Here is a 6,031-nt window from a genome sequence, read left to right as displayed (position 1 = left end):
GCCAGGTCTTTAGGAAAATCTGAGACTGCTGGAAAAAGCTCTGAGCTGGAGTCCAGGAAGACAATTGCAAAGCAGTGTGTCTTTCTTCTTGCCCTCCTTGCCATCTCTACAGTGGGGAAGGTCAGCTGGCAGGTAAAGGTGGAAACTGATTGCGAATTCCTTGAGGGCAGAAGCTTGTCATTTGTATGTCTGGCACCTGCTAAGCGCTCTGCCCAGTGCCCAGTGGACACTCCATGAATGCTAATCTGCCTCCTCTCCCTTTGCCCAACTTTAGGCAGCTTCCTTCCAGTGAGTCTGATCTGTAGACTCCTCAGCCTCCACAGAACACTGTCCCTCCATAGAACACAGTCCCTACTCTGGGAGTCTGGGCAGGATCACCTGAGAATTAGGCTTCAAGTGACCTTCCAGAAGTGTCACACCAAGCCTGTCCTAGTCCTCTTTTCTTAAAAAGAAAAGAGAAATTGGTAAAGGTTCTGCTGCTGGAGAAGAATAAAAGCAACATGGCTCTTTTGAAAATTGTAATAAAATATGCATAACAAAATTTATTATCTTAAGTGTGTAGTTCAGTGGCATTAAATACATATGCATTGTTGTACAGCCATCACCACCACCCATCTTCAGAACTTTTCCATTAGCCCAAACTGAAACTCTGTACCAGTTAAACAACTCTCCATTCCCCCCTCCCTCCAGCCTTGGCAAACACCATCCTACTTTCTGTCTCCATGAATTTGACTATTCAAGTTACGTCATATAATGGAATTATGCGGTATTTGTGCTTTTGTGATTATCTTAACGTAATGTCCTCAAAGTTCATCTGTATTGTAGCATGTGTCAGAATTTCCTTCTTTTCTAAGGCCGAAAAAATTCCATTGTGGTGTGTGTGTGTGGGTGTATGTGTGTGTGCGCGCACACGTGATATCTCTCACATTTTGTTTCATTCTGTTTATCCCTTCATCCGCTGGAGAACACTTGGGTTGCTTCCACCTTCTCGCTCTTGTGAATAATAAGTGTACAAATATCTCTTCAACTTTCAGTTCTTCTGGGTATACGCCCAGAAGCAGAATTGCTGGATCATATGGTAATTCTGTATTTAACTTTTGGAGGTAAAAGCAAGATTTCTGAGCACCTGTGTTGCGTTGGCTCTGAGTTAGGCCCTTTACGTGTGACATCTCATTTAACCCACAAAACAACCCTGCGGGGTGAAGATTAATATCTCCACTTTATAGAAAGTGAAAGTTCCAGAAACTAAATGACTTACTCAAGGTTATAGGTAGTAACTGCAGTCAAATTCTGAACCTAGGTTGGCTCAATTCTAAGGCCACAGCTTCCCAGGCAGTAGGTGATGAAAATAAATACAGTCCTCAAAAGGAGTGTGTGTGTGTGCTCAGTCGCTTCAGTCGTGTCTGACTCTTTGCAACCCTATGGACTGTAGCCCACCAGGCTTCTCAGTTCATGGGATTCTCCAAGCCAGGACCCTAGACTGGGTTGCCATGCTCTCCTCCAGAGGGTCTGACCCAGAGATTGAACCCGAGTGTCCTGAATTGCAGGTGGATTCTTTACTTACTGCTGAGCCACCGGGAAGCATCCTCCCCCACTCCCCGCACCTCCCCGCCCCGCCCCCCCCCCGCCACAACCCCCCCTCGCCCCCAAAGAGTGAGGCCCACACCTTAAAGCTTAATTCACAATTATGCCTTTAATTAACATTTAACACTTTCCTTGATGAGCAATTAGCACCTTAGCAGGAATCAGTTGCTGACAGAAGAATGGGTCATCACTCCCCCTTTTGTTATGTGAAATGAAACACTGGCTTGCAGATAGATGGTTTCCAAACACAGCTCCTTTTTCCCTGGTCTCACTCTTCCCCCTCCCACATCACTAGACAGCCCTCATTCATTGCCTGGCCCACATGACCCACCTCCCCCCTCCAAGCCTCTTATCCTTGAAAATCTTCCCAGGTACACCCCCAGGAAAGGTCTCTCCTCCTTACTTCCCTAGACTTCTGGGCCTCCCTGGAGTGGGCAGCCCTGCACTTTGCTTTATTGGTTTACAGAAAGACTCCTTCCTGGCCGCACAGTTTACGTGGTCCCTTCGTATAACCTGCACCTACCAGTGCCTGGTGCTCTGCAACTGAATCAGTAATTCCAAGAGTGACTCACTCAATCAACGACAGTGGGGAAGACAGGAATGAAGAAAGAGAAAGCCAGAATCATCCTCCCCTACTTCACTATTTGTGTAAGACCAGGCTGTGAGTTGCTCAGAATAATTTTTGTGCCACATTTGGCACCACTGCGCAAGCCTGAGCCATTTTGGGGTTGGAAACTCCCAGGAAACGCAATGGAATTATCCTCTTGGAAAAGAAGGCCCACGTGGCTGGCCTGAGGAAGGGGAGGAGGGACTTTCTGCGTTGGTAGGGATTTCAGTCGGAGGAAAACCAAATCCCAAGGGGGAGGAGATTTCTTTGTGAGGTGCATGCGTGCTCAGTCATGTCCGACTCTTTGTGATCCTGTGGACTATAGCTCATCAGGCTCTTCTGTCCATGGGATTTCCCAGGCAAGAATACTGGAGTGGGTTGCCATATCCTCCTCCAGGCCCTTTGTGAGGCCTTCAGTGCAATTACTCATTCACCCACTCATCCCACAGACACACAGTTCTTCTAAGTGAGGTACCCAGCTGGGCACCCTACTCAAACCTGAGGGGAAAGAGGAAGGTAAGACACACTCCTGAGGGGCTGTGTGCTCAGACACAGCTATGTGGCCGGAGAAGAGAAGCCATGTCCTCTGGGAGAAATCCAGGGCTTCTCCTGGGAGGAGTTGGGGGAGGCTCAGCCCAGCCTACAGGCAGAGAGGCAGGTGGCTTCTCCTGAGGCCAAGTCCCTGGACTGTCAGGATGCACTGGCCTCACTTGCAGGCCTGGCTAACACTCCAGCCTTTGAGATCAGGACAAGTGGATGATGAGGGATGAGCGCACAGCAGGCAGAGAGGGGAGGCGGGGTGGTGAGCAAGCAGAGAGAAGGATCCAGGTATCTGGGGTAACAGCTGCCCACAGCCAGAGGGGAGGGGGAAGTGCCAGCAGGTAGGAGAGCACAGGCCAGGCAGGACCTCCATGTGAAGCCATGCCCATCCCCCACCCTCAACTGTGCACTAGTCTAGCTTGGCTTAGAGGACTGTCTGTAGAGAGCTTCAAGCTCCACGGGCCACGAATGTGAAAATGTGTTGCAGAAAGAGACAGGATTCAAATTTGATTGGCGGGCTAGGATTTGGGATTATTTGCCCAAGAGAGAAGGAAGCACTTAAGTGACTTCGTCATTCATGATTATTTGTAAGGTGTTAGGATGACAGACGGGCTTCCCCAGTGGCTCAGCGGTAAAGAATCCACCTGCAATGCCGGAGATGCGGGTTCAACCCCTGGGTGGAGAAGATCCCCTGGAGGAAGTCAAGGCAACCCACTCCAGTATTCCTGCCTGGAGAATCCTATGGACAGAGGAGCCTGGTGGGCTACAGTCCATGGGATTGCAAAGAGTCAGACGTGACTGAAGTGACTGAGCACGCAGGCGGGATGACAGACAGCATTAACCCAAATGGTCTCCAAATCAACCCCATCAGATGAGCAGGGTGGGACAACATCCCATAGCGCAGGCAAAGAAAACACGGCACTGAAAAGTTAAGGCTGTCACTGGCAACTCCATATTTCACCAGTAAAGGAGATTCGAGATCAGTGTTTCTGGGTTCAGGGTCCTTGTTCTCCTCAGGCTGCCTTTCAGACCCCGTGGGTGAAGGGGGGCCCCTCTTAGGGGGACCTTGAGACCAAGCCCACTATGGTGAGCTGTCTGGCTGCTCTGGGTAGGTCTCTGAGGACTGGTCACAGTAAGGAGCGGAGGGTCTCAGGGCAGGTTCTGCATCAACCTGGGGCCCGTGCAACCCACCGCACCCACCCTTGCTCTTGCTCCAGGTGGCCAGAGCCCCATGGCCCCAGCAGCTTGAGTGCACTGCCTTTCCCAGGCCTCAGTGGGGGTGTGTGGTGAGCCCGGAGTCTTCACTGCTGGGAAAGGCTTCCAAGTTCTGTGATTCAGTGTGGTGGCAAGCAAATAAATCCACCGAAATGATTCCTTTTTTTCTTCCAACAAAGAAACGAGGCTTGCAATCCACCAGAGCCTGCCAGAGGACAGCCCTCTCTGGATTCTTTTCCTGCCTTGGTTACAGTCATTAAATTGGTCATTTGAGTTCAGGGGATAAAAGTCTGTCCTGTAGGGCTAAGGCTGACCTGGTTAACTCGCTGGCTTAAGCCTGGGGGGGGTGTAGAGAAGCTCTGCTCCCCACTGGGCTCTTCCTTTTGGGTACATGGAGCGCTCAGAAGTGCTCTCCTGGAGTCCAGTATCCAGAGTAAAGTAAGTCAGAAAGAGAAAAACAAATGTTGTATGCTAACACATATATATGGAATCTAGAAAGATGTTACTGATGGACCTATTTGCAGGGCAGCAATGGAAACGCAGACATGGAGATCAGACTTTGGACACACTGGGGGAAGGAGAGGGTGGGACTAATTGAGAGACTAGCGTGGAAACATATATATTACCATATGTAAAACAGACAGCCAGTGGGAGTTTGCCACATGATGCAGGGAGCTCAAATCTGGTCCTCTGACACAACCCAGAGGGGTGGGATGTTCAAGAGGGAGGTGACATGTGTACCTCTGATTCATGTTGATGTATGGCATAAACCAAAACAATACTGTAAAGCAGTTATCCTCCAACTAAAATAAATTAAAAGCAAAAAAAAAAAAAAAGAAAGAAAGAAAGAAACCCTCTCCATGGGTCAGAGGGAAGAGGGCAGCTCAAAAAACTCTGCTTTCAAAAAACTTTCCAATAGCCCGCCTCCCTGAAATGGATCTGACATGTCATCACATTCACTGGGCATTTACTCTGCCAAATATTTCATGGCATTAGCTCCTAACATCACCCTTTGGAGGAGGTGTGATCCCTTCTCTAAAAACCAGAAGTCAGGTTCAGAGAAGTGATCTTGTGTGGGTCAGACAGCTAGTGAGCTGCGGCTTGGCTCTAATATACTCCTCACACTGGTCATTTCAGGCAGTTATTGTTATCAACCTTTTCATAAGTCAAGAAACTGAGACTAAGGCTAATTAAGCTCGTCCAACAAATGACTGCTGATGGACAGACCTGAAATTAGAGCCAAAGCCCAGCCTTTATAGTCTGCTGAGCAGGCTGTCTTCCCTCACAGCACCCTTACCTGCGCTCACCAGGTCCCTCCACCCTCAGCATCCTTTGCCCACCCACATCCTCTCAGCCAGCTTTCTGAAGCCAACACTGAATATCTCCACAGTCCAGCTTCAAGCCAATTTCTCCACAGAGTATTCCTTGATGTATTGGGCCATGTCCATCTCCCCCTTTCTCTTCCCACCTTCCCAATGTTTTTATTAAACATAAGGGCACTTAATTATGGCTTTGGTTTTCTTCACATGTGTAGGCCTTCTTCCTACCCCCTCTTGGCTTCCCTAAATGATAAGGATAGAGTAAGATAATAAAAGAGTCAGTTTAGAGATCCCAGTAGGGAATTAAGGACAGAAAGGGAATTTTAAAGGAGCTTAAGTGTCTGCTGTAAGCTAATGACCACTCAGGAAAAGAATCCAGTAACCTAGCAACAATCTATACTACCTTGAAGGAAGACCGGGCACATCCAAGCTCCAGACACACTCAAGCCACCAACACTGAGAGTTGAAACACAAGACAAAAGATATGGGGTCTGAATCTTTCTTTATGACATCATAGATTTAATAGTCCTTGAACAGCAGCATTTCTGCATGTAGCCAAAACAGAAATATAGGTGAAAGAGAGTGAAAAATGGATGAAAGGGGACATTATACCAAAACCTGAGATGAATTACCATATTTTAGTTTATGTCACCACACTTTTGCTAATACATGTGCATGCTAAATCGCTTCAATCGTGTCCAAATCTGTGTGGCCCTGTGGACTATAGCCTGCCAGGCTCCTCTGTCCATGGGATTCTCCAGGCAAG

At 48.4% G+C, this 6,031-nt stretch overlaps 1 long non-coding RNA gene across 1 annotated transcript; it reads right to left on the bottom strand.

Moving 5' to 3' along the window:
- Positions 1–3,663: 3,663 nt before the first annotated feature.
- On the bottom strand, positions 3,664–5,723 carry LOC145507037 (uncharacterized). The gene is made up of 2 exons (XR_014054516.1): positions 5,669–5,723; positions 3,664–4,360 (listed from the first exon to the last, which is right to left on the bottom strand). It is a non-coding gene; the product is annotated as an uncharacterized LOC145507037 (long non-coding RNA).
- Between the last annotated feature and the right edge of the window lie 308 nt (positions 5,724–6,031).

The sequence above is a fragment of the Giraffa tippelskirchi genome, chromosome 5 (genome assembly GCF_054371585.1).
Source record: "Giraffa tippelskirchi isolate mGirTip1 chromosome 5, T2T-mGirTip1v1.2.pri, whole genome shotgun sequence".
Lineage (NCBI taxonomy): Eukaryota > Metazoa > Chordata > Mammalia > Artiodactyla > Giraffidae > Giraffa > Giraffa tippelskirchi.
The sequence above is the reverse complement of the archived record's forward strand: the minus strand, read 5'-3'. Positions and strand labels throughout refer to the sequence as shown.